This window comes from Rhinatrema bivittatum, chromosome 6 (assembly GCF_901001135.1).
Source record: "Rhinatrema bivittatum chromosome 6, aRhiBiv1.1, whole genome shotgun sequence".
Lineage (NCBI taxonomy): Eukaryota > Metazoa > Chordata > Amphibia > Gymnophiona > Rhinatrematidae > Rhinatrema > Rhinatrema bivittatum.
Genome location: NC_042620.1, coordinates 74,359,040 through 74,386,559, shown reverse-complemented (window position 1 = coordinate 74,386,559; position 27,520 = coordinate 74,359,040). Strand labels below are relative to the sequence as shown.

The following is a 27,520-nucleotide window of genomic DNA, read 5'->3' as shown; positions in this document are numbered from 1 at the left end:
TGTGGCATCCCACATTTCCTTCATTGGAGCTCTTCTGAAAGACATAAATATTGCACAAAGACTCACTTTCTAAAAATAGAGTTTCATACATAGAAAGATAGATTGTAGTTAGGAAAATTTAAGAATAGAGGATTACTTATCTGAGTATTTTTCTTGTATTCTTGAACCAATTCTTTATCTGTCTTTAATGATAAGCTGAAAGAAATTTAAAAAAAATTACCAGTAGTGTATTTTTTCTAAGAGTAGAGTTGGATAGCCCAGGAAGCAGAGTTGACCCCAGAGGCACACCAGGAGGTAAATTCAGTCCCCCAGGAAGGTATGGAAGCCAGAAGCAGACCAGGAGTTAGAGTTGGGTCCCCCAGGGGGGCATGGACTGGGAGGTGGAGTCGAGTGATGCCAGGAGAGTGCAGAAACCAGTGGCAGCCCAAGAGTCAGAATCCAATCCCTGAAAGAGGGCATGGACCTGTCAGTGGAGTGGAAGTGGCACAGAGGAGATGGCAGTGGTTAGGACACAACAGATCATCCGTTCCCCCCAACCAGCACTGCCCACTGGCCCAACTGCATCTTTTCACATGGGTGAGATAGGGAAAAAAGAGGGGGAGGTTAATAATAATACTTGATTAAGTGGGAACGCAAGAGATTCTTACTATTCTAAATGGTGGTATACTGTGGGGGCAACAACTCCAAATAGCAAAGTATTAAATGTTTTGCTTTCTTGTAGAAATGTATATAGTTGCATTGCTTGAGACAACTAATCATGAGTAGCTAAGGGTGCTGTTTGATATCCTATTAGTGATGTATAGTCATGTAAAAATGTATATACTTATGTAGTCTAATAAACCTATATATATTTGTAAATACTGCCAACCTTGTTCACAGTCCTATTTGATTTCCTGGGGTGAAGGGAGGGAAATCCCACCCACTAAGCACCATCTTCCCCAGGTGGAGGCACCAGGTGCCAAGAATGCAAGGACCAGTGGAGTCTGCCCTATGGCGCTTTCTGTCAGGTTGTCCCGAACCCAGGAACGCCCCACGAGGAAGCCATCAAGGGAGCATTGCACACAGTATCCCGGGTGACCATCCTACTTGCCCTTCCCTAAAGCTGGCCCCATTTAAAGGGTTGTCATTGACTTTTGGGTGATAAGAGGGAATGGCCCTCTCTACTTTAGCAATAAATTGACATGGTTTGTCTCTATATGCCAGTTTAGCTAAGGGGCATAGTCAAATGTTTCTATCTAAAATATCCATAGGGTAGCTTCATCCATTTGAAATAGATTAACTTTTTTCCAAAAGGTGAGATAATTTTGTTTCAGATGCATATGTAAAAGGTAAAGCATGGATTTTTCTATGGTAAAGGAAAGGTTTGCATAGTTGACTTAAGTACAGAAGAGAAGCAAAGTATGGGAGATTATAGATCAAAAGGTATGTCTTTAGTTTATTATAGCAAGTATAACAAAAGCTATGATCCCAAACAATCCATGCAATTAATCGTGTAAGTACACAGTATTAGGGATGTGAATCGTTTTAGGACGATTAAAATTATCGTCCGATAATTTTAATATCGTCTTAAACCGTTATGGAACACAATACAATAGAGATTCTAACGATTTATCGTTATAAATCGTTAGAATCGTGAGCCGGCACACTAAAACCCCCTAAAACCCACCCCCGACCCTTTAAATTAAATCTCCCACCCTCCCGAACCCCCCCCAAATGACTTAAATAACCTGGGGGTCCAGCGGCGGTCCGGAACGGCAGCGGTCCGGAACGGGCTCCTGCTACTGAATCTTGTTGTCTTCAGCCGGCGCCATTTTCCAAAATGGCGCCAAAAAATGGCGGCGGCCATAGACGAACACGATTGGACGGCAGGAGGTCCTTCCGGACCCCTGCTGGACTTTTGGCAAGTCTTGTGGGGGTCAGGAGGCCCCCCCCAAGCTGGCCAAAAGTTCCTGGAGGTCCAGCGGGGGTCAGGGAGCGATTTCCCGCCGCGAATCGTTTTCCGTACGGAAAATGGCGCCGGCAGGAGATCGACTGCAGGAGGTCGTTCAGCGAGGGTTCCGGCGCCTCGCTGAACGACCTCCTGCAGTCGATCTCCTGCCGGCGCCATTTTCCGTACGGAAAACGATTCGCGGCGGGAAATCGCTCCCTGACCCCCGCTGGACCTCCAGGAACTTTTGGCCTAACCCTAACCCTAACCCTAACCCTAACCCTCCCTTCCATTTTTTTAATCTGGTTAAATGTTTCAGCTGGATAATGAGTTAAAATTTTCCCAGTGAGGGGGCGGGAAATTCAAAACTCAGGTCTCGAATAGCTAATTTAAAAATTATTAAAACATTATAAACTGAAATAAGACTTGCAAGCTGCTTGCTAATTGGCTAAACCAGCAATCTTAAACAACCAAAGAGAAATCATTAGATCTATAGCTGGTGAATCAGCTGGGCAAGCTTCTAGCTACTTGGGGGGGGGGGGGGGCAAGAAATCTTATTTTTATCTTTTGTAAGAGCAATTTGTGGCTAAGATATCTTCCACTGTCTATATAACTTTAGAGAGCATGTAAATAGTGATACCCACAACTTGGAAGTGCTATAACATTATCATCATGTGCTGGTAGGAGTTGCTTGAATTGGCTGCCGGTTGTAGGAGTGGTGAATCAATAACAGCACACAAACAGTATGTATTCATTAGGCATTTTATAAACACTAGCATGTCATTTCAACTTTGCTACTGTAATAATAATGATAGTTATTAAACAAAAACTGACTAAATCCCAAGCTTTTCTTCTAAAGATGCAATTATTTTAATAACTACACTTTCTATTTTAAGTACAACATCAAGATGCTTAATATTTTTTTTCTCCCTTGGAAAGAGGGAAGGTAGCAAAGAATGGAACAGAAATTTATTAGAATAATAAAATGTGCCACTAATATAAAATAAATGTAAGGGTACCCACAGGTCCCTAACTAGGAAACATGTCTCCTTAAGGGAGATCATGTGACTGAGGTTTAGCGGCAGAGTGTGGTGTTACAGACATGCCTCAATGGATGGTGCCTGAGGTTTGGTAGGGTTGGTATTGCTGGATAAGTTTTAGTGGGTGGAAGTTGAGGTACTGTAGATTCACAGTGGCATTTGGTATTTTATTTGTCTTGCTTTGCTTTATTTGTATTATTGGATATATTGATTTTCATTGTCTCCCACTTTGGGTGGTCTACATTGTGTAGGTGGTTTATACATTATTTTAACAAATAAATGAATGAATAGAACCAAGATCATAGAGATTTTTAGGCTCTTTCTTCTGCAGTGGATCCAGGACTCTAGCCGGAGCTCTGGGTCTCAAGAGAGTGAATGCCTGAAGCTGCCCATGAGGGACTTAAGGAGGAAATCTAAGAAGGATTTCTATAAAAGGGGAACTTTTCCTCATGCTCCTTGCTCTGCTGGGAATGGAAGGGGATAGCAAGGGCTTCTTCCATGGTGTTTCATATCCAGAGGGAAAAGAAGAGCATAACGATTGGAGGACCAATCATCTGGACCAAGAGTGTTCAACTCTGCTTGTTCTTAGGAATTCAGGAGAGGAGGAGAGTCACAAGGAGAATCAAGAACAAAGGGGAGCCCAGGAGAGTCAAAGATAGTTTCAAGAATAGCCTGCCGAAATAACCAAAGTCAAGGGAGGTCCACTGTTCTGTATTTTGAAGAAATTATTTAAATTTGTTTTATTGATATCAACAGAAAAAAAATGTACCTTTTGTCAATTGATCTACATCAATAAACTCTTTTAGTTTTGTAACACTATTGGGTGCCAGGTTATCATTTTTTTATAAGACCATAGGAGGGTGTGCTTATAACTAATGGCCCTACAGCAAAACTTCCCTACTGCCAGAGGACCTCCAGGAAGACCGATAGATTGCACAATGTTCCAGCAGCTCCCAGATATGCCCCTTGGTCCAGTAGAGGGATTACATAAATATATTTTTAAGACATGTGCCTCTGAAATAAAGCATGCCTCATATAATAGATAAAATAGAAACAGTCTTCAGAGCAGAATTAAATGTAAAGCAAGTATTTAGTTCCAGTTAAAATAAGTGAATCAGAAATCAGTCTTATATAAGCATACAGCATAAATATGTAAAAAAACAGCATGAGTAAGAAGCAAATCTTGAATCAAATAATACATTCTCTCATAAAAATGACATCTGGGATAAAAATACTTATAAACCTTAGAGCATCATTCCAGCTTGTATGAGTAATAGCTAGTTAAACCATCAACTGGAAATATTATCTCTTATACATTTAATTCATTATTTATTAAACATTTTTTTTTATATGCCACTTATATTAGAAAAACCATGCTAAGTGGTTTACATATAAACATAATCACTGGCAAAATATAATGAGAATTTGCTGTATGTTGTTTAACTGGAGATCATCAAACCCTAGATACAGACTGTTACATGTGAAATGCCCCTTGTACATTTTTGTCATGCTTGTCAAACGTTGCTTGCACAAATGAGGTTGGGAAGGAATCATCGCTTCTTAAAGTTCAAGGTTAACACGCATCTCAGCGATATGTTGATTTCACTGAATTGTCAGCAGTGTATGCACCAATGCAACTGGTTGGTCCTGATGAGCTTCACTGAAGGACAAATACGGAGTGAAGCTTACACAGAAGGACAAACACTCCTACAAGACTTTCTCTTGCTCTTTGGAAAGGCTAGGGAAATGCAGCAAGAGAGGAGAGAAAAGGAGGCAAAGAGAGAGCTCATCTCTCACCAGAATAAAGGCTCCATTTCCTCCACCTTCTGCAATGGTAATGCTAGGATGGTTTCTTTGGGTCCACATCTTGACCCTGTTGTCTCTTTCCAGGGGCATGAAAGGAGGTGAAACCTGTATAAAGAACAGGGATTGTGAAGAAGATGAGGCTAATTAGGGAGCGATGGAAGTGATCAACTGCACAAATATCTTCAGTGGTCTCAGATTTCATCAGAGCATCTACTTCTGTGGTCACCAACCTGGGCATCAGTATGATCACTCCTTATTTGTCCTTCAGTGAAGCTCATCATGACCAACCAGTTGCACTGGTGCATACATACACTGTTGACAATTCAGTGGAATCAACATATAGCTGAGATGTGTGTTAACCTTGAAATTTAAGAAGTGACAGTTTCTTACTATATATAGTAAGAACATATATCTAAGGCACAGAGTCAAGTTAATAATGTTCCTAATAAACATACATACCATAAATCCAAAAACAAGGACAGTATGCAAAATCACAGAAGACTGAATTATTTATATTTATTAATTTTATACAATATTTAAATATAAAGAATCACAATATAAAACATATTAGCTATCACCATGTGATGAAAAACAGAAAATGCTTCAGCATTTACGCTAGAGATAATGAATAATTTAAATCCTTATAAAAGTCCTGTAAAAATAGGAACCTACTTCAGATTATTCAGAAGATAGTTGCTTGATGAAAAGATCCATGCAATAGTTCTTTTAGGGGATCATTTATCAAAGTGCTATATGACGTTTTCGCATGCGTTAAGGGGTTTTTACACGCATGCGAAAATGCCATTAATGCGTGCGAAAGCACTATAATGCATGGTGTGATGCAAATGAGAAAAAGGGAAGTATTTGTGGCCAAGTGGGCTGAGCTCAGAGTTTTGTGAAGCTGTATTGCACAGCTTAATGTAAATTTTAACTACACCTTTTTCATTTGCATAAAGCCATGTGATAGGGCTTTTTAGCTCCTGGAGAGCCAGCCTAGCTATCAGGGCCCTCCTACAGCCACTGGGGGGGAAGGGGAGAGAGGGAGAAAAAAAGAGTGAAGGAAAGAGTAAAAGAGAGAGCACCTAGCCAAAATGCCCTCACACTAGATAGGTATTTATATCTCTAAGGGAAGCCCGCCTAGTAACTCGAGGTGAGGTTTAGGTATTAGTGTAGGGGCTAGGGGCCACTTTGACATTCAAAGTGAGAAGTACGAACAGAATAGTGCTCTCTTGTGCAGATTTGATGACCTTCGGAGTGACGAAACTCAACCAAAGATGAGATTTGTGCAATGTTTTCTCAACCTAGCTTGATGTTACCCAGGTAGAGAGTCCATCAAGCTAGGTTGAGAGCACATTGCACAAATCTCATCTAATCTAAGGAAATATTTCTTTACAGAGATGGTAGTGGATGCATGGCATAGCCTCCCCACGGAGGTGGTGGAAACAAAGACAGAATCTGAATTCAAGAAGGTATGGGATAAACATGGAGGATCTCTGAGGGAATGATAGGGATCTTGAACCTGAATAGTTGGTGTGGATAGGCCTATTTTCTCCCTTTGCTATTTCTGTCACTCTATTCAAAGATGTCATGCCTGGAAGGCGCAGAAAACCTTAATTATTCCAAGGCTAGAAAGGCTTTTCCTGTGAGATATACCCTGAGTACCACTTATTGGTAAGAGTTGCAATCATCTTCCTGCCCTCCCAAACCTGAGTGCATCACCTCCAAGGCATACCCATGTTCCATGGTCCCAGTGGATGGGAGATCGAAATCTGTATCCCCGTACCACAGCACACAGTGCTGTGACCTGAGTAATGGGACCAGTCCAACATAATTATGTTAATAGGATTTTTAATTAATATTTTTGGGCTGAACATTTTCCTAAGTCCTGATTTTGGGTGATTCAAATGCTTTCTTCCTCAGATAAATCTCTTATTCATTTCTGTGGATAGTTGAAATCAACTAGCTACATGGTATTACTGATAGCCAAGAATAGAAAAACTAGGATTATGACCCCCCAAAAAACATGCTCCCCAAGAAGTATAATGAAGCTTGATAGCAAAGGCATCTTTTGATGAGTACTCTGTGCCTGAATTGAGGACATTGCCATTATTCAACACAATAATGTTTTTGTCTTATACAAAAATTGCCCTTTCACAAAACCTAATCTACCATAATAACGAGGCTGAGCTCTGTAATTTTGATGTGCTAAGCTTCATTCCACGCAGTGTCCAGCTGCAACCAGTCACAGCATGCACAACACACAGTGTCCTTGGGAATTAATGGTTTGAGATGTGAACACCATAAGATGCCAGCTGAGGGGCGGAAAACTCTGAGTTAGTCAATGCTTCATTTCTTCTTTGATTATTTTATAATTGTGGGGACCACCCAGATATTTTGAGTTTAAAACTAAAAGCTAACAGATTAGTGCATTTTCATGTGCCTCGAAATATGTTGATACACCATTTGGCAACTGTTAAATGCATGTTGTTGGTAACAACAATGTGGTAAATTGTGCTAATATTTTTTTTTTTGGCAAGTGCATTAAGTTCTTGGAGGAGAAGTCCATTAATGGCTATTAATCAATTTTAGTTAGGGAATAGCCACTGCTATTAATTGCATCAGTAGCATGGGACCTTCTTAGTGTTTGGGTAATTGCCAGGTTCTTGTGGCCTGGTTTTGGCCTCTGTTGGAAACAGGATGCTGGGCTTGATGGACCCTTGGTCTGACCCAGCATGGGAATTTCTTATGTTCTTATGTTCAACAGGTTTTTGTAGTAGCAAAGCAACGAGGTCAAATTTCAAAGGCCTTTTAAGGGCAATGTTTCACACTGCCCAGACACAACCAAGATTTGAAAATTTCCGGGTTCAATACCACTGATTCTCCTTGTGATCTTGGACAATTTACTTTACCCTCCATTGGCTCAGGTATCAGCTGTAGTAAGCCATGATGTTTTTTGTGGGTGTGGTCCCAAAATCACAGGGGGCTGTCACCGTGATAGAGGGCCCCATCCCCCAAAAACTATTGCAGCTCTATTGCCGTGATGTTTTGTCTTACAGCAAAATACCATGGGGCAAAACAATGTGGTATTGGCCCTTTAGGTGTAATGGCAGCCTCAAACTAACGGGACTGCCATTGCCTTAAAGGGCCTGCCAAAAAAAATAATCCCACTCAAAAAAGAAAAAAGGTGTGTATGTGGTAGATTAACACACACTAACGTGGAATTTAATGTCATAAATAACTACACTTTTTTTTGCAATACTAGAGGAAAACTGTTTTTATCATGCGACCACAGCCAGAGAGAGAGAGAGAAAGAGTAGGACTCTATATATCTAGCACTGTAGATGGGCACATTCTACTCAGGGTGGGTTTGGGGGAGGGCAGTTTTACAAACTAGGAATGTGCATTCATTTTAGACAAAATAGGAAATATAGACGATATTTCCTATTTCGTTGCGGTTCGGGGGGGGGGGGCCAAAAATGTTAGGAAAACCCCACGAAATTTCGTGTGGTTTTCTTATCGTTTTTTTGGGGGGGGGGAGGGGAGAAAGGGCACACAGAAAAAAAACCCTCCAAACCCACTCCAACCCTTCAGATCTAATTATTTACACTCCTCCCCCCTCCTGACCCCCCCAAACTTGCCTAAAGTCCCTGGTGGTCCAGCGGGGGTCCCGGGAGCGATGCTTCCCTCTCGGGCCATCGGTTGCCACTAATCAAAATGGCGCCGATGGCCCTTTGCCCTTATCATGTGAATGGGGCTATCAGTGCCATTGGCCGGCCCCTGTCACATGGTAGGAGCAATGGATGGCCCGTGCCATTTTTTAAGATGGCGCTGGCCGTCCATTGCTCCTACCATGTGACAGGGGCCGGCCAATGGCTCCGGTAGCCCCTGTCACAAGGTAAGGGCAAAGGGCCACCTGTGCCATTTTGTTTACTGGCAGTCGATGGCCCGAGAGTGGGAGATCGCTCCTGGGACCCCCGCTGGACCATCAGGGACTTTAGGCAAGTTTTGGGAGGGGGGGGGGTCAGGAGGGTGGGGGATTGTAAATAATTAAATCTGAAGGATCGGGGTGGGTTTGTTTTTTTTCGGATCGGGACAGCCGAAAAAAAAACCAAAAACGTTCAGAACCGTTGGAAATAAAATTTCACGCGGTTCTATGAAAACGAAACCGGAAACGATTACTGGTACGATACACATCTCTTATATAGACAGTCAGAGGAATTAAATGAACATTTTAAATCACTGAAGAATTTCTATCATTTGGATCGATGAAAGGTATAAGAAAAGGAGTTGATTTGTTCAATGCAGTCTCTAGCTGTCTTCAAAGTTTGAAGATCCCCTGGAGAGAAATGGTAAATGTTACCACACAAGCCAGAGCCGGTAAGTTCACCTCACCTGTAAATGGCAAGGCTGCTACAGTTATCCACATTATTTGGCATAAGATGCTCACATTGCTTGAGATGCAAAGTGTGCATTTGATGCCAAACGGTTCATGTGTACTTCTTGGCATTGGTACTTATCCATTCTTCTTTGTTTCCACAGCTCTTGCCCAGGCCCCTACTGGAACCAGTCATCAAGCCCCAGGGACCAGCAGTGCCGCAGCACTTTTCCTAGGCTTAGCCAGCAGACATTGCTATGGTAAAGCCATCCTGGTATTCAGCATCTGTTTCATCAAGAAGGGAGATGAACTGATGATAAGTGAGTCCCTTAGACCTAATGTACAGGGTGGCCCATGGAAAAGTAGCCCGCCTCTAATGCATTAGTATTGGAGGCGGGCTACTTTTCCATGGGCCACCCTGTACTTCACTACATGCACTCATGTCGAGGGCATTGTTGCATAGTGCCTCCTGATGTATAATACAGTATAGAAATATTAGTTGTTGTGTAGGATCCTCTTCTTTTACTTTATTCTCTATTCTTTGGAAAAGTCTAACCTTTTTACCAGTTAAACTTGCTGATCCATCTGTGGAGACATTAACCATTTTTCTTCAATGGAGCTTCAAACATACAGCTAGAGACTGCATTGTACAAATCAAGTCCTCTTGTTGTACCTTTCACTGATTCAAATGATAGAAATTCTTCAGTGATTTCAAATTTGCAGTTAAATTCTCTGACTGTGTATGTAACTCTACCCCCCCAAACCCACCCTAAGTTGAATTTGCCCATCTACAGTGCTATATATAGAGAGAGAGTCCTATTCTCCCTACAGTGCTCTCTTTCTCTCTGTCCATCTCTCTCCTCCTCTCAAGAAACAGCTGGTATATACATAAACCAAATAGCGCATCACACATAAATCAAAGCATGCTGCATAAAATGACGTGTGATGTGATACTGTATTGCACTTTGCAGAAATTGCCTATGCGGAAGATAGAAAATTAGTCAAACAATGCCCATTTTTTATCACAAGTTCTATTTCTGCTATATTTATAGCATTTTAATGAATCTAGGCCTAAGTTGGCAGCGATAAGTTATTAACATTAGATTGCCTATTAATGATCTACTTTGTATGGATTTGCAAAATTTATGCATTCAAGTCACATGTAAAGCAGCTCATTGTAATAGGGGAAGGAATATGAGCAGGGCTTTGCAAAATATCTCGTATGTCATGTGATATATGCGGTTTAATGTGCATTAGAACCCTACCGCGTCTTGATGCATCTCCTGATTATAAGCCCTCTAGGGACAGGGAAATACCTACAGTAAAATATAGAAACATAGAAATGATGGCAAAAAAGGACCAAATGATCCACCCAGTTTGCCCAGAAGCTTATGCCAGTATCTGCTGCACTGTCGGGCTGATACAGTACAGGGCGCTCCGATGGAGCACACTGTTAACCTGCTACTGGACGTGCATTTTCCCTTACCCCTTATTCAGTAAGGGGCGGAAAACGCGCGTCCAACCCGCCGAACCTAATAGCACCCTCAACATGCAAATGCATGTTGAGGGCCCTATTAGGTATTCGCGAGCGATTCAGAAAGTAAAATGTGCAGCCAAGCTGCACACTTTACTTTCAGAAATTAAAGCCTACCCAAAGGTAGGCGCTAATTTCTTCCGGCACCGGGAACGTGCACAGAAAAGCAGTAAGAACTGCTTTTCTGTGCACCCTCCGACTTAATATCATGGCGATTTTAAGTCGGAGGTCCCAAAGAGTAAAAAAAGTAAAAAAAAAAAAGAAAAAAAACCTGAAGTTGGCCAGCGGCTGTCGGGTCGAAAACTGGACGCTCAATTTTGCCGGCATCCGGTTTCCGAGCCCATGGCTGTCAGCGGGCTCGAGAACCGACGCTGGCAAAATTCAGGCTCGGAAACCGGATGCCGGCAAAATTGAGCGTCGGCTGTCAAACCCGCTGACAGCCGCCGCTCCGGGCCAAAAGGAGGCGCTAGGGATGCGCTAGTGTCCCTAGTGCCTCCTTTTGCCCGTTTCTACCGCCGGACCTCATTTAAATACTGTATCGCCCGCACAGGCGAGTGACCTGTGCGCGCAGCGGGAGAGCGGGCGTTCGCCCGCTCTCCTGTGGACTTTACTGAATCGGCCCGTGTGTAGGTTACCCCATGCTTATCAATTTCTCAGACCATAAAAGTCAGGGCCCTTGGATGCTGTTTAAATCCAATTTCCCTTAAACATTGCTGTGGAAGCAGAGAGCAATGTTGGAGTTGCATTAACAGTATCAAGGCTTATTTGTTAAGGGAGGCAACTGCCACACCAGCAAGCTACCCCCAGTTACTTGAATGCAGTTTGCCTTGCGTTAACAATGAAAAGGCATGAGCTAAATAAAGTAAATAAAAATAAATCCCCTAGAGACCATGACTCCTCCCATAGAAGGGGTTTACCCCTGGAAGTTTATCTTTCCCCATTCCCAATTAGAGAAACCACCCTTGGGGTTGTGGGATTGAGTGCACTTAGCCCTGGCAGACAGTGTGACTCCCTAACTTCCTAGAATGAACTGGAAGAGGCAATACAAAAAGGTTTCTTCTCCTGCCTCCTTTTCAGTCTCCACATCTCCCCTGTCTGTGTCTTTGTGGATGCTCTCTGTTTCCTTCTGCAGCTGCTGTTCCAGCAATCGCTATCCCCTCTGTGAGACCTGGAAGCATTTTCTTGTTGGTCCAAGCTGCATGCCTCCTGCGTGGCTCCACCTCTTTCCATGTACATTTGTAATCAGCAAATTGCTTCTTGCAGGTCTTGATGGTTTGACATTGAACACCCAAACTGAATACACTGGTGCATATCTAGCTCCATAGTTGTTTTTAGAACTCATCATAGATATCTGGCACTTTCCGTAGAGGCATAGCATTCTTCTTCTGGCAAAATAGGTATTGTGCAATCTTTCCCTTGATTTGGATGCTGGTGGGGTTCCCTTCCCCCCCCCCCCTCCTTAGCCAATGGATTCTCAGGCTCTGACTCCAGTGGACCACACTATTATCTTGCCCTATTTCCGTCTCTCCTTCATCTCTCTCATCTCTATTGAACTCCCCTTCCCTCTGTTAAAGATGAAATTTACCTGATGTGCCTTCTATTCATTCAGCCCTTCTTTGCGAGGCTTGTGATCGATTGTTCTTGGTCACTGGTCCGATATTATGCAGTGGTTTGCAGGATGAGTTGAAATCTGAACATTGCATTTGGTCATCTAGGAAGAAACTATGACCTTATTGTTTGATCACTTATTTTGTAAGGCTGGGAAGTGAATGTGCAATTCATGACAGCGGCCATGATGAACAAACAATTTCTGATGGGTGGCTGTGTCCCTGATTGGCTCTTTAGGGGGAATTTTTTTTTAATATTTATTGTTTTTGCGTCTTCTTATATCTTTTTATTATGAATGTTGCTCTGTTATCTGCTTAGCATTTTAGATAAGCAGACTTTACATTTTTTAAATAAATAAGGTAAAAACTACATTGATTTTGGCATTACTTATGCTTTAGAAATTCCCACAGTTTTATAATAAATAGACCCCAGTAAAACATTTCTTGAAGAACATATCTGTTATGCAGGCAAATCTTAGCAAATGAAAATATGAGAATTATTCTTTCCCTCTCAGTTATGTACACTTTTCATCTAATAATCTTAAGAAAGGGAAGGGCTGGGCTGGTGGATCGGTGGCAAGCACTGCCATGCAGTGGACCTGGGTTTGACTCTTTAAAACAGATTAAAATACGAAAAATAAGAATTGTTACATCAAAAAAACAGCATGCCTAATGGCATTCCAATGTTAGAAATAAAAACAGGTAACAACAACAAGAGAGTGACATACTAATAACAGTTCAACACCAGTATTTGAATAATTAGCCAACATTAGTTAGGCTAATCATGAAACAATAGAAAATTGTAAAATTGGTTAGCTGGGCAGCCAAGATTATTAACCTGAGTTTAAAAGGGACAGTTGTCCATAGTTTTACAATAAAAAAATTGGAATTAAAAAACAAATCAAACAATAATTACAAATATGGATGGCATAGAAATGTTAATGTGTAATCTGTCAGTTAAAAACAGTATTAAAAAACCATTTGTTTATTTATTCACTTATTTATAAACACTTGATATTCCATCTTTTCCAAAACCTAAGCACAAGGCAGAGTACATAAAAAATTAGAAAGAACAATGAGCACATGAGTAATGTGTGACCCAGCTTTGCCTGTCACTAATAGTTCCCTTAGTAAGAACATAAGAAATTGCCATGCTGGGTCAGACCAAGGATCCATCAAGCCCAGCATCCTGTTTCCAACAGTGGCCAATCCAGTTTTCTGATAAAATTTCTTGACATGTAACAGCAATTTGAATCAATAACTCTTAGCTCATCTCACTGCATTCCCAGGAAACACTCTAGCATTTATGTCCTTAAAAGTAAAGCATGTATTTATTTTCTTCTGCTGAACCTAACATTTTGGAAATGCTAACTCACAATTTGTGCTTTTATGTAGCACTGTAACTTTTGGGAGGAAAAGCCAATTTTTAATGTATACTGTAATATAGAAAAAGACCATCCAGCCCACCCATTGTACCCCATTATTGTGTCCACATTACTAAGGATTTATCCCAGCTGCCAGCCACAAAGTGTGACCACGTGCAAGATTTCTCTTTAGCTAGGACAATTCTTTTTGACTTCCACCTATGTATTCTATCATCTTGGGTAGACGAGCATACAAGATCCCTCCAGGAGACACTTTTCCCATGCCTAAACACAAGGCTCTTTAATTATCTAAATAGGCAACGTGACTACTTCTCAAACATCTGGCCTCCTAGATCCCCTATATAGCCCACCAGACAGACGTGATTACGTTAGTGTCTACATTACCACTAGGATTTTTTGTTAATTAGAGAACTTGCATCCTGCCAGACAAATCCAGCTGCTAGTTTGATTCTGTCATTACAATATGATTTAAATTACTACCATTCCAATGAGCCTGTCAGGTCCCTTGCATAGCCTGCCAGACAGCTACGTGAGTATCTATGTTTTCTCTAGAACTTTTAATTACTACAGAACATGCAGCCTGTCAAACCGACCCAGCTACCAGTCAACTTTACCATCGCAGCCTGTCAGACAACCCAATTATGTGGATGCCTGTGCTACTGATAGAACTTCTAATATAGTAATGTAGTAAATGAAGGTAGATAAAGACCAAAATGGTCCATCCAGTCTGTCCAGCAAAGTGTTTATATATTTATTTATTTGAAATTATTTATTAATCATCTACTAATAAAAATCTTTCTAGAAATGTACAACATAATTCAATAAGTTAATTACACAATTTAAAATACATATCAACATTAGAAAACAATATAAATATCACTGATAAAGCAAGTTTTTAAAGCTTTATGGAATTTTAACAAATTCCTCTCCTTTCTCAAACTTAATGGAAGACTATTCCATGACTGAGGAACCATCCCAGAAAAAAGATCTCCCTTTCAGGCAAGAATGATGAAATGCTTTAACAGCCTATCCCTTCAGTAGCAGCCTCTTCATTGATCTCAAATTTCTACTGAGCCTGTACCAGCTCAAATGATTTTCCAACTACTTTGAACCTGTTCATTCTAATGTTTTAAATGCCAAAGAAGGATTTGTAAATTTACAACTAGCAGTAGCCAGTGAAGATCCATTAACAGAGGACTAGCTATAGTCCCCCCTAGTACTCCCAGTTACAATGCAGGCTGCTGTATTCTGAATTAATTGTAATTTCCACATCAGTTTCTCAGGGAGTCCCAAAAATAAAGCATTACAGTAGTCAATGTATGAAAGGAACAAGGCATAAACCACAGATCTCAATACTACAAAATCCAGAAAAGGTATAATTTGCTTAACATTTTAATCTTCACGTAACTATTTCTCACCAAATGCATAACATGTTTCTCCATACTCAATGTTGAATCCAACTGTACTCCAAAGGATCTCACTTCTTTCTTCAGCAAAACCTTCACACCCATCAGTTTCAAAGAATATTCAACCTTTTCATTCCCTAAATACAAAATCTCTGGGGTTTTTTCAGAGTTTAAAACCAATTTATTCTTAATTAAACAAATTTTCAGAGAATTCAGGCAATTTCCCAATTTCTGATAGCTTTCATCTAGATCAGTGGTTCTCAACCCTGTCCTGGGGACCCTCCCCCCCCCCCCCCCCGCCAGTCAGGTTTTCATGATATCCACAATGAATATGCATGAGAGAAAATTTGCATACACTGCCTCCATAACATGCAAATTTTCTCTCATGCATATTCATTGTGGATATCCTGAAAACCTGACTGGCTGGGGGGATCCCCAGGACAGGGTTGAGAACCACTGATCTAGATCCATCCTCAAAGGGACCAGGATCTGAACACCGTCTGCATAAATATAGAGCAAGAAACCAGCCTTTCAAATAATCTCACCTACCCTGCTCACAAAAATATTAAACAAGATTGGTGAGAGGGAAGACCCTTTTGATACCCCACAACTAACATTAGTTTGCCTTGAAAAGATACCATTTGTTTCCTTCCATCCAGAAAGCTCTGCAACTACTTCCAAACCAGTCCCTTCATACTCATGGCTTCACACCAGTGATCACCCAGATCAAAAGCACGAGATAAATCTAATAACACTTACAGCGCTCCTTCACCTTTGTCCAATAACGGGAGAGCATCATCCATCAGTGAAACTAAAAATGACTCTATATTACATCCACTCCTAAACCAGTCTGTGCTGGATCCAAAAGTTCTGCTAATTCCAAATAATCAACGATTTGTTTGGTAACAGCTTTTTCCAATACTTTCGCAAGAAAGGAAAGATAATCCGGGATCCGGTTTATCATTCTTCAAAAGTGGTAAAATAACTGCAGATTTACACAACATTAGAACAATACCTGAATTCAAAGATTCATTAATCAACATTTAAAGACAAACAATCACAATATCCGAACAACCCTTGATCACCAGAATGGGCAAGCATCTAAACAAAAATATGATGCTTTAACCTGAGAAACCAATTGCTTTACTTCCAATAATGATAAGAAATAAAAATTCTCCGTACATGGACTCATCTCTGCTCTGGAAACAATTTCATTCTCACCTTCCATATTCTCCCCTCTAACTTCTTCTAATCCCTCCGCTAATATATCGGTTTTTCTTAGGGTTATAACTGCTGCTCTCTGCAAGTTCCTTATGGGGAAGGCAGCCCCTTCTGAACCTGATAATGGCCAAATCGTCCCCGTGCCAACTTTATTTATTCATTCCTTCTTGCAGTACTCAGTACTTTGACCATAGAAGCACAAGAGTGGACTGCCCCTCCCTACCCCCATCTTGAGTGAACTTGATCAAACTTGGTTGAAGTTATGTAAATAGCTAGACAACCAAACCATAGGTTAACTTTAAGATTTGCCCAGATGGATCCCTTGAATGCACTGCTGCTTTGTGCAGATTACCCCCATGCCTTCGGTTTAGAGTACCTGCCACTCTGTGCTGTTTAACCCCATGTAGAAATGTCATACCAAAGGTTGCCACGGGTTACCCTAGTTCTTTATTTCTCTAACTACTGGGCAACATCTGTGTTTATTGTGTAGATTTTTCTGGAAGCTTCGAGAATGTTGTATTTTGATTATATAAGTCAGAGCATGGCAGAGATTCAGGGAGATGCTAGTTGGTATAGATAGAGGGCATATTGCATCTCCCAGAACACTTGTCTTTGCCTCATTTTTAAAAAAGCCAAAATAAACTAAATTTTAAAACCTCTTGCTGAATTGCAGTGTTCTTGTGCCCTAAGCTATGAGTCCCAAAATTAGACATTATCTCAGCCACTTTTAAATTCTATTACCGTTCTTGCCTTCACCATCTCTTCCAGGAGAGCATTCCAGGCATCCACTACCCTTTCTGTGAAAAAACATTTTCCTGACATTGTTTCTGACTCTATCCTGGCCCTTCCCCCCCACACCTTGGAGCTCCATATTAACCTCTTTGCCATACATTCTGGCAGCCTCAGCACTTATTGAACCAGGTGAGCATAGCACTATGAATGTGCTGCAAGGTCACCACGCATTCTGCTTTTCCCACTTTTAGAAACTAAGGACCCTCTGTGCTTATCCCATGCCCTCTTTAACTCTGTTACCTTTTAGCCACTGTAAGTTCTAGCTCTGTGGGTGCTGTGAGTGATTGAGCACCCCCAATATTGTCTGCATTCCTCCTGTGAAACAGGACCTGAGAGTTTCATGCTTCAGGGCTGCAGGAGAGGGTAGGATGGAAGTACTTCTCTCTCCCTGCTACTGCTCTTGCCTTCCTTGGCAGTCGAATGGCTGGCTGTGAAATGTCTGATTAATGGATTGCAGCGGGACCAGAGAGTAGCAGCAGTTTAGGACAGGCAAGTGAGCAGTGCCTCTGTGTGTGTGTGTAACTGAGAGGGGATTGTGTGTGTGTATGAGAGAGCCATGGTGTTAGTGAGAGAGAGAGAGAGGACGCCTGTGTAAGGGTGCATTTGTGAATGAGACAAGGAACCAAGGTGTGTGTAACAGAGGGGGGCCTGTGTGAGTGAATGAGGTTGGGGCTGAAGTTGGGGCCTGGACCAAGGGGGGGGGGGGAGGAGGAGGGTGGGCACAAGGCAGAAGGTTCACCTAGGGCACCTAATATCCTTGCACTGGCCCTGGATGAAAGAGTGGCTGAGAGAAGTGCTGGTAGAGGAGGAGAGAGAATGCTGGCTGGGAGGTAGGACTAGATGTTAAAGAGAACACTGATGGGAAGGTCTGGGAGAGGAAGTAAAAGAAGGAATTCTGGCTAGGAGAGGAGGAATGAAACTGTGAGAGGAAGAGGGAATGGTATGAAGCTGTGTGGGAGGAGTAGATAGACTGTGAGGATGAGAGGGATTGAGAAAGGGGACATAGGTTGAGAGAAGGGAATACAAACAAGAGAGGACATGGGCAGTGATAAGCAAAGCAGAGCGGTTGGCATAGGAATGTGGTGGGCTACCCAGTCTCTGGCCTGTCTCTTACACACACTTTCTCTGTACCTCTCTCATACATACACACTTCCTCTGTATGGGTAGCCCACCTTCTGTCTTATTTATTTATACCAACATTCATGTGAGATATCACATCGGTTTACATTCAGGTACTGTAAGTATTTCCCTATCCCCAGAGGGCTTACAATCTAAGTTTTGTACCTGAGGTAATGGAGGATAAAGTGACTTGCCCAAGGAGCAACAGCAGGACTTGAACCCTGGTCTCCCGGTTCGTAGCCCACTGCTCTATTCCTACACACGCACACACCCACACGCACGCACATGCATGCACACATGTGCACACACACACACATGCACACCCTCTATCTCGCAGACACACATACACACATGCACACCCTCTATCTCGCAGACACACATACACACACACACATCCTCTATCTCTCTCACACGCAGACACACAGACACACACACACACCCTCTATCTCTCTCTCATGAACACATGCAGACAAAAACTGAACTGGAAACCAAAAGCCAGATTCTGTATGCAACTCAACAATGAAAAAGCAGAAAATCACTATTCCTCAAAACTATATAATCAAGAAATAAAAATCAATCAGAATAGCAAAACCATACCAAAAAATATACATTTCAAAACAGCTGATGAATAGAATAATATTCAATAATTAGAAGCTCCTGTACACATTTTTAAAAATTTCCTAAACATTAATAAAATATTTCAAAATAGCAGACATCAAATAATACCCAGAATTTAAACTAATAAGGATTTTAAAAATCCCCCACTCTTCATTCCTGTCACCCTGAGATTGTTGTGAACTAGGGGTACATACACACACACACACACACACACACACTCACACTCAGAGACATAAACAAAATATGCTCCTTGTCTCTCACTCACATACACGCTTGCTGAGAGACAGAGGTAGCTTGAATGTGAGTGAAAGAGACAGACACACGTTTCCTCCGTATCTGTCTCACATATACACATCCTCTGTATCTCTCACACACGATTCCTGTCTCATCCACGCGCACACACACACATGCTTCCTCTCTCTCACTCCACCCCCACCCAAGCACACAGGCACCTTCTCAAAAACTCACACAGGCACCCTCTCACACATATGCACCCACAGGCACTCATACACTCACACTTCTATACACTAATCATCTCATACACACACAGGCATTCTCATACACACACACACACACACACACACACACACACACCAACTAAGCTGTTGACCAGAACTGTGTGCCTTCTGGGTATGCCTTATATGCTGCTGGGAATATGGGGTACACCCAGTGGTGGTCCAATTGAGAGGCTGCCGGGGGCATGCCTGATTCTCCCAGGAAACAAGATAAATATACCACAGGAAAGCCAGCAGGTTCGTGTCCTGGCAATACCAATGTTAGGGGTTCAAACTATTAATGTCCAAGGATAAACCAAAGTTCTGCAGGTTTGGAATTCTGCTCCATTAGAATCCATGGTGGCTCTGTGCTTTGCAAGTTCTTGACAGAGAAGCCTAAAAAACACAGATCCATCCATTCTTGCACAGTAACAAAGAACCAATTTCTGCAGTCTTTTTGAGCCCCAGTACTATTCAGGGGAATCAGGTTGCATTTCTTTACAGCTTCTTCACATGTGGCTTCCATTACCATTTATCTGAGGAGAACTTCTTAAATAGATTCCAGGATCTCTCTACTAAGTTCTGACTTATTCTACTGACAGGATAATGCAATCTGCCTCCAATAGGTTAAAATCTCCCACAAATAGCACCTTCCCCTTCTTTCTTACCTTTAGAGATGTCTTCATAAGAACATGAGAAGTTTCCATACTGGGTCAGACTGAGGGTCCATCAAGCCCAGCATCCTGTTTCCAACAGTGGCCAATCCAGGCCATAAGAACCTGGCAAGTACCAAACATTAAGTAGATCCCATGCTACTAATGCTGGTAATAAGCAGTGACTATTTCCTAAGTCAATTGACTAATAGCAGTTTTTGAACTTATCCTCCCAGGAACTTATCCAAACCTTTTTTAAACCCAGCTGCACTAACTACCCTAAAAATATCCTCTGGCAATGAATTCCAAAGCTTAATTTTGCATTGAGTGAAAAATAATTTTCTCTGATTTATTTTAAATGTGCTACTTGCTAACTTCATGGAGTACTCCCTAATGTTTGTATTATCTGAAAGAATAAATAACTGATTAACATTTACTCATTCAAGACCTTTCATGATTTTATAGACCTCTATCATATCCCACCTCAGCTGTCTTTTCTCCAAGCTGAACATCCCTAACCTCTTTAGCCTTTCCTCATAGGGGAGCTGTTCCATCCTCTTTATCATTTTGGTTGCTCTTCTCTATACCTTCTCCAGTACAATGATGTCTTTTTTGAGATGCAGCCACCAGAATTGCACACAGTACTCAAGGTTTGGTCTTAGCATGGAGCAATACAGAGGCATTATGATATTCTCTGTTTTATTCACCATTCCTTTCCTAATAATTCCTAACTTTCTGTTTGCTTTGTTAATTTTAATAAACCATAAACCATCACAACACACATAGCTGATGATTTCAATGTATTGTCCACTATGATGCTTATTTTTTTTTTTCCTGGGTGGTAACTCCTAAAATGGAACCCAACATTATGTAGCTAATGTATAATGTAACATAATATATCACTATGCATGTACAATGTTTGAAGAATGAATGAAAAGGAATGAGTGATATAAAGTATCCTAAAACAACTCTCTGACTAATGTATGAAAACTATTATAAATCCTTGAATTAATATGTTAAGTATTATGTTAACCTATAATATGAATGTTGCTTTTGTAAACCATTGTGATCTTCATTTAGAATGGTCCCATGGCTTATTTTTCCCGATATGCATCGCCATGCATTTCCACATTACATTTAATCTGCCATTTGCAGATCTCTGTCCAGTTCTTCCAGCTATGTTGGAGGCCTGTAAATCGCACTGCTATAGATGGAAGGACTATCACCCCTTTCAGTGCTTCTTCCTTCTCCCAGACTCCCTGAATTTCAATAGCTTGAATATTATTTATTTACAGAGAGATACTCCTCCCACATTTCTGTCATCCCTATTCTTCCTGAACAGATTATAGCCTGATATGCCCATATCCCATTCATGGAACTCATTGAACCATGTCTTGGTGATAACCGTATCTAGATCTGCCTCCTCCATCAGGGCTGGCAGATCTGAAATTTTATTGCCTAGACTGTGAACGTTTGTGCTCATAGCCTTCCAGAAATTTGTCCTATTCTTGTCTGTACCCTGTATAGTCCCATTCCTGCTCCCCTTATCTACCCTGTTAGATAAGGGGAGCAGGTATGGGACTATACAACAGGTAACCCTGTTGGTTAAGGCTAAACTTGTATGATCCTAGCTATTGTGTCTCTCTCCACTAGTTTCATTCATTTCTTGGGGGTGACAGCCTCTATCAATTGGCTTCTATTCATTGCTCCCCTGTCCTGATTTAAATATGTCAATATATATGAAGAGAATTATCTCCTAAGATTCTTTCCCTCCCATCTCTATGGTATAGCTCTCTGTTAATCCAAATATGGCTTTATTTCCCATTATAGCTAAAATCTTCTTATTTTAAAAAGTTTTAAAGTGCCTCCATACTTTTGGGGATGGAATGTTCCAGAATTATTCTATCTTCTCCTCTGGTTGTGTTCAAAGGTCCATCAGAGAACTTGTACGCACACAGACTCACTCCCCTGCCACCCCTCATCCCCGACTCTTCCCCCTCCTGCTATTAGAAGCAGATTCACTGTGTGTGTACTTTTCAGAGTGGGTAAAGATGTAGATGCTGTTACACTGCATGCATACGTCCACCTGCACAGATGCTGTACAGTTTTCTGAAATGTGTTTTACAGACCTACACATATCTTCACCCATGGGAAATGCGCAAAACCTTGCCGTCTTGGAGTCTGATGAGATTTCTTCTATTTCCTCTTCATTTAAAGTTATTAATTCACAATTTTGGGTAGGATAATGAGAGAACACAGTAAAAAAAAAAATGAAATCAATCTTCAAATCTCCCAAAAACACAGTGCAAATATGATTTTTGGAGCATGACATACAAAGTGGGCAATACACAAATGTAGAATTTTCTCTCTCTCTCTCTCTATATATATATAGAATAGTGTACTCTTAATCATAACAATTAGTTTAATTTAGCTGTGAAGACAACTAGAAACACACTCAGAAATGAAAGTGTCCTTATAAACTGTATCAGAGATTGTAATCATGACTGGCAGTTCTTCTAACACACTATCAGAACCTTTTCCTCAAGTCCTAATTAGAATGGTCTTTTTTTAAAATAAGAAGTTGTTATTCCCTTTCTTCTCCCTTATAAACCCATTCCCAACTCCAAATGGCATGCTCAGATGACAAGTGTTCTTTTTGATGTAACAGAGTGTCCAGTTCTGCCCCCTATAAGTAGTTTAACCTTCACTTGCATGGCATCTGTGGCTTCAGCTAATCTGAGTGCCCTCAGTATGATAGAGATCTCACCAGACCTTGCTTGCCTGTGATGTCAGAGTTGTTACGATCCTGCTTGTGGGATAGGCCCACAAGCAGTCCCTCACCTTGTTTGCGGCCTGGAGGCCGCCACTGACTTGTCATTGTTGCTGCTGCCATTCCACAGCGGGCTGCCATCATCTCCGCCTCTCTTCACGGCCCGGAAGGTGCCGCCAATGTTCCCTCAGCGGCGGGCCAGACACAGCTGCCAATGCTGCTGCCGCCATCCAGCTTCGCGGCATGGGCCGCCACCACTCTTCTTCACAGCCTGGTGGCTGCTGCCGGCTCCGCAGTCTTACCTGCAGCCTGGGCGCCACCTCCTCTGACTCTTTGCAACCTGGAGGCCACCACCAACATCCTCTTCAGTGGCCTGGAGGTCACCCCGAAGCTCCTCATCATATGGCCAGGAGGCCACCATTGCTGGGCCATCTTCCACGGCCTGGAGGCTGCCTCTGACGTCCTCTTCTGCAGCCAGGAGGCTGTCCTGGAGCTCCTCTTCATGCGGCAGGGAGCCACCATCAATCTTCTTTGCTTTGCGGCAGGGAGCCACTCACGTCTGGGCCTGCTTCTTCCTGTGCAGCAGGAAGCTGCTCTCCAAGGTCCTGCCCCTTCCTTAGGCACGCGGCCGCGCCTCCTCTCTTCATTTAAAGGGCCAGTCCTTCAGGCTTCTCCTTCTGATGTCATCAAGGCGTTTCTTCTTCAGCCCTACAAAAGGGCTCAGCCTTCAGTCAGTCTTTGCCTTCGCAAGGAGTTGGTCATGGAGTCGGACCTCTCCTGGATCTTCAGTTCCAGCTCTTCATCCCAGGAGTCCTCCGTGATCATTATTCACTTCTTCATGGCACTCTGTTCTTCGTTGATCCTCTTTGTCTTCATCCTTGGTTCCTGAACCCCGTCGTCGTCTTCATTCCATGTTCTGGTCTCTCGTCAGATCCTGTCCTCTTGTCTTCAGATGTCCCAATGTCTCCGTTTCTTCAGATGTCTTGATGTCACTGTGCCTCCAGATTTCTCCTTGTCTTCAGATGTCTTGATGTCATCATGTCTCCAGATGTCCAGACATCTCCCTATCTCTGGATGTCCTGACGTCCTCTTGTCTTCGGATGTCCATACGTCTCAGCCTCCCAATGTCTTCATCCATCTTGTTCCAGTCGTGCCTGTGGTCCTCCTCTCTAGAAGTCCCCTGATGTCCAGATGCCATAGGTGTCCTGATATTCCGAGGTACTGGTGTCCATTCATGACCGATGTCCTACATTCCAACCCTGATGTTCCACGTCTCCCTTCTGATGTCCTTTGTCAGGTTCCGATCCTGAAGTACCGTCAGTCCTTAAGTTACGGGTTCAGCTTGCTCGCCCCGGACCTCATCTTCAGCTGACCTTCCTGGGAGTAAATCCGTTTCTATCCAGTGTCTGAGTTTGGTGGCTGGAGCCCTCTTCCGACAGGATCTGTCTTCGTGCACTGCCCGGATTCCTCCTCCTAAGCCTCTGTCTTCGTCTGAGTATCCCGAGTCCTTATCCTCGTTTGAGTCTTCCCAAGTTCCAAATCCTCATCGGAGTATGCGGAATCCTCGCCTGATTCTCCAGAATCCACTTCTAATCTTTACCTATGTCTGAGCATTTTGCGTCTGAGTTCCAAGCCACCTCATGTCTTCGTCTCGTCTGAATCTCTATGTACCAAGTGTCCTTGTTTCGTCTGAGTCTTCAAGTGTCCTCGTCTTGATTGAGTCTTCAAGCGTCCTCATCTCGTCTGAGTCCCAATCTTCACATGTCTTCATCTCATCTGAGCCTCCGATCCTCCTCGCCTTCTTCAATCTGTCATCCTAGTCTAAGGCTGAGGTCTCATCTTGTTCCATGCTCCAGTACCATTGCCTGTCCTCGACTCCTCTGTCATCTGGCCGCATCTGCTGCTACCCAGTGGCAGGTCCGAAAGGGCTATCAAGTGGCTGGAGGGCTACCCCAGAGACCAGCATTGTGTTGTTGGGTCTCTACCGGTGCATACAGGTTCGGCAGAGGTTAGGGTGGTGGTCAGCCTGCTCCTCCCATGCTTGGACATGTCTTGCCTACCTTAGCACTTCCACGGAGCTCCTCTCTGCAGTTGCTTCGTGGTCCAAGGGCACACATCTCCCTGGAATCGAGAGCGCTCCCTAGCGCTTCATCCCACAGATTCCAACAAGAGTAGCATGAGTGGGCAAGGTGGAATACCACTCCCCACTAGTAGGGGGCCATTGGGAGGGCTTATAGCAAGGTATAAAATTCCCTGTTCTCACGTGAAACAGGGGGAAAAGAAGGGAGGTTTCTGAGGAGAGGATTCTAACAGCTGGAGTCCTGGTGGTGTTTGGAGCCATCTCTCCACAGAATGGCACCATAGGATCTAACTCTCCACAGAGAGGGTTCAGAGAATTTTAAGGGAGACTATTCTAGGAATGAGGTTCCTGGAAGTACAGTTGAAGAAGATGGTACTGAAACCTGGGGATGAGTGAACTGGGAGGTGACAGACGAAGGACAGCCTGCTTGGGAAAGACTGCCAGAGTGAAGTTGAGAGACCTAAGGGGGAAAAGATTTCCCTGGAGAGTGTGTGGACCAGTGTAATGGGAGATGCCAGAGGAAGGGTAGCCTAGCTGGGAAAATTCACCAGAGTCAGAGACCGATTCAGCTACAATCAGCCTGAGACTCCAAAGGAGAAAGAGTAAGGTTGAGCGAGAGACAATGTCCTTGGCAGAAAAGATTACAGCTAGCAAACAGGTACTGGGAGGGCCCTGGGTAGGAGTACCTGTCCCAAAGAGCTGATCTGTTTTGAGTGAGAAGTGAAGAAAGACTGTTTTAATTTTTTGTGATGTTTGGATTGAGTTATTACTATTGGAGCACTATTCAGAAGTATATCTTGTTTGGACTTTGATTTCCCTGCAATGTCAGTAAAGATTTTTATTTTGAAAAACAGCACTAGTATGGAGAGCTTAGTTCCCTCTAAGCTGAGTGCATGAACAATTCCTCAAACATTTCGGTGCATCACTCACAGGTTTTACATGGTCGCCCACATAAAGTTTTCTTTGTGCTATGTACAAAAATACAAATGCTAATATTGGTGCTCAAAAATTGTTGGTATGAAAAAATTGTTGCTCACATGAAAAAAGAAAGTGCCCATACCTAGTCACTCCTTGGAGGGAACATTGGTGGAAAGTGTCTTTTTGGAGTGCTTGACTGGTGAGTAGGAATAGCCCCTGAGTGAATAAAACTTTATCAGGGCCTTGAAAAGTACATCTTCCCCACTGTGTGCGGGAACCCTGGGAGGTCATGGGGCCTTGAGTGGTCTGTGGCTCTCCCTTTGTGCCCCCATGCCCAGGACCAGTACAGGATGGAGGCTACACCAGTCAGGAGGGCTGGAGGGAATTCTCTGAGACTTACTCTCAGCTCCACAGTAGCATCAGCCATCTTTTCTCCCTCTCCCGGCTTGGGCAAGCCATCTCTGCTACATAACTTTATGAAGTCCAAAATCTAGTTCTTCTTGCTTTCAACAATCTGACATTTCTGTGTTTCAACTTGACACCTTTGTCAAGGGAAATTAATCTTTGTATTAAGTGTCTCCAAGGGTTCCGAAAACTTCTATTCTGAAGATAACATTTACAGACTATGAGAACACTGGTGTAAGATAGCAATTTAAATTGTCAACTGAAAGTAAACTAACGTGGTATTAATGAAATGGCTTTCATTATTATTATTTTTATTATGTATAAGTATGCTTCTGGAGTTCCAGTGGCATCATGGATAGATTATGAATTATTTTGTAATGAATATATTATGATATTATTCACAGTATGAATGACAGCATAATTTATTTACAAGCCTTAAGACTCCTTAGGACTCCTAGCCTGATACGCATATTTTTTTTCACATGAAATAACGCACACATCTGTCCATTGTTTCAGGGAGTGAAAGATTCTAATAGGCACCTCAGGACAATCCTCTCTCTTTTGAGGCTTCAAAAAGTTCCCAACCTGTTCTATTTTGTATGCCTTCTTTTCCAAGTTCTGGTCTTAATAACAAGTCTCCAAGCCTTTATCTTACTTCTCAATATATTTACTTATTTATTTGCAACATTTGCAATCTGCCAATCCACAAATCTAAGTGGCTAACAGCATTACATTCGTAATAAGTAAAATCACCACATTATGACAGACAACAATGTACAATGACAAGGAGCAACACAGCAACACAGCTCAACAAGACAAGGCAGAACTAATCACTTATTTTCAAGGGAGTACCAAGACTTCAGGGAAAAGCTTAACCCATTAAGCCAGGGCAGAGTCAGGCAAAGGCACAGATGAACAGGTGAATCTTCAGTAATTCAGTAACAGGGAGGTCGATATTCAAAAGCCATTTATCGCATCATTCATTAAAATGCGTTATGGCATTAACGCACGTGATAATGCGTTAATGCGTATAACGCATGCGAAAAACACTGCAGCGCATGGCGTGAATGCAAATTTTTTAGGAGGGTAGGATCGGGGAGGAGTTTTGGGTGGGATTTAGTTAAATTAGGGGCGCACAGTTTTAACACCAGAAATAGCTACACCTTTTCCCCTGGCGTTAAGCTGTGCGATATGCCTGAAATGGCTACAACGCAACTTGTGATAAATTTGGGCCTTTTCTGGACTTGAGAGAGAAAGAGGAGAGAGCTTCTGGGGAGGGCCTCACTATGTGCATCTATTTATATATAGGAGGGCCACCTAATAGATCAAGGTGAGGTGTTAAGGTAGCCAGGCATGTTCAGTGGAGCTGC

The 27,520-nt window shown here is 42.5% G+C and overlaps 1 long non-coding RNA gene across 2 annotated transcripts in view; it reads left to right on the top strand.

Moving 5' to 3' along the window:
- Positions 1 to 27,520, top strand: part of LOC115093202 — a 166,978-nt gene that overhangs the window by 67,845 nt on the left and 71,613 nt on the right. Inside the window, exon 3 of one of the 2 annotated variants that reach the window (XR_003857218.1) lies at positions 9,313 to 9,430. The exons of the other annotated variant lie outside the window; for it this stretch is intronic. This is a non-coding gene — a long non-coding RNA (uncharacterized LOC115093202). Of the gene's footprint in view, positions 1 to 9,312; positions 9,431 to 27,520 lie in introns of those variants that run through there. 2 annotated transcript variants of the gene reach the window in all.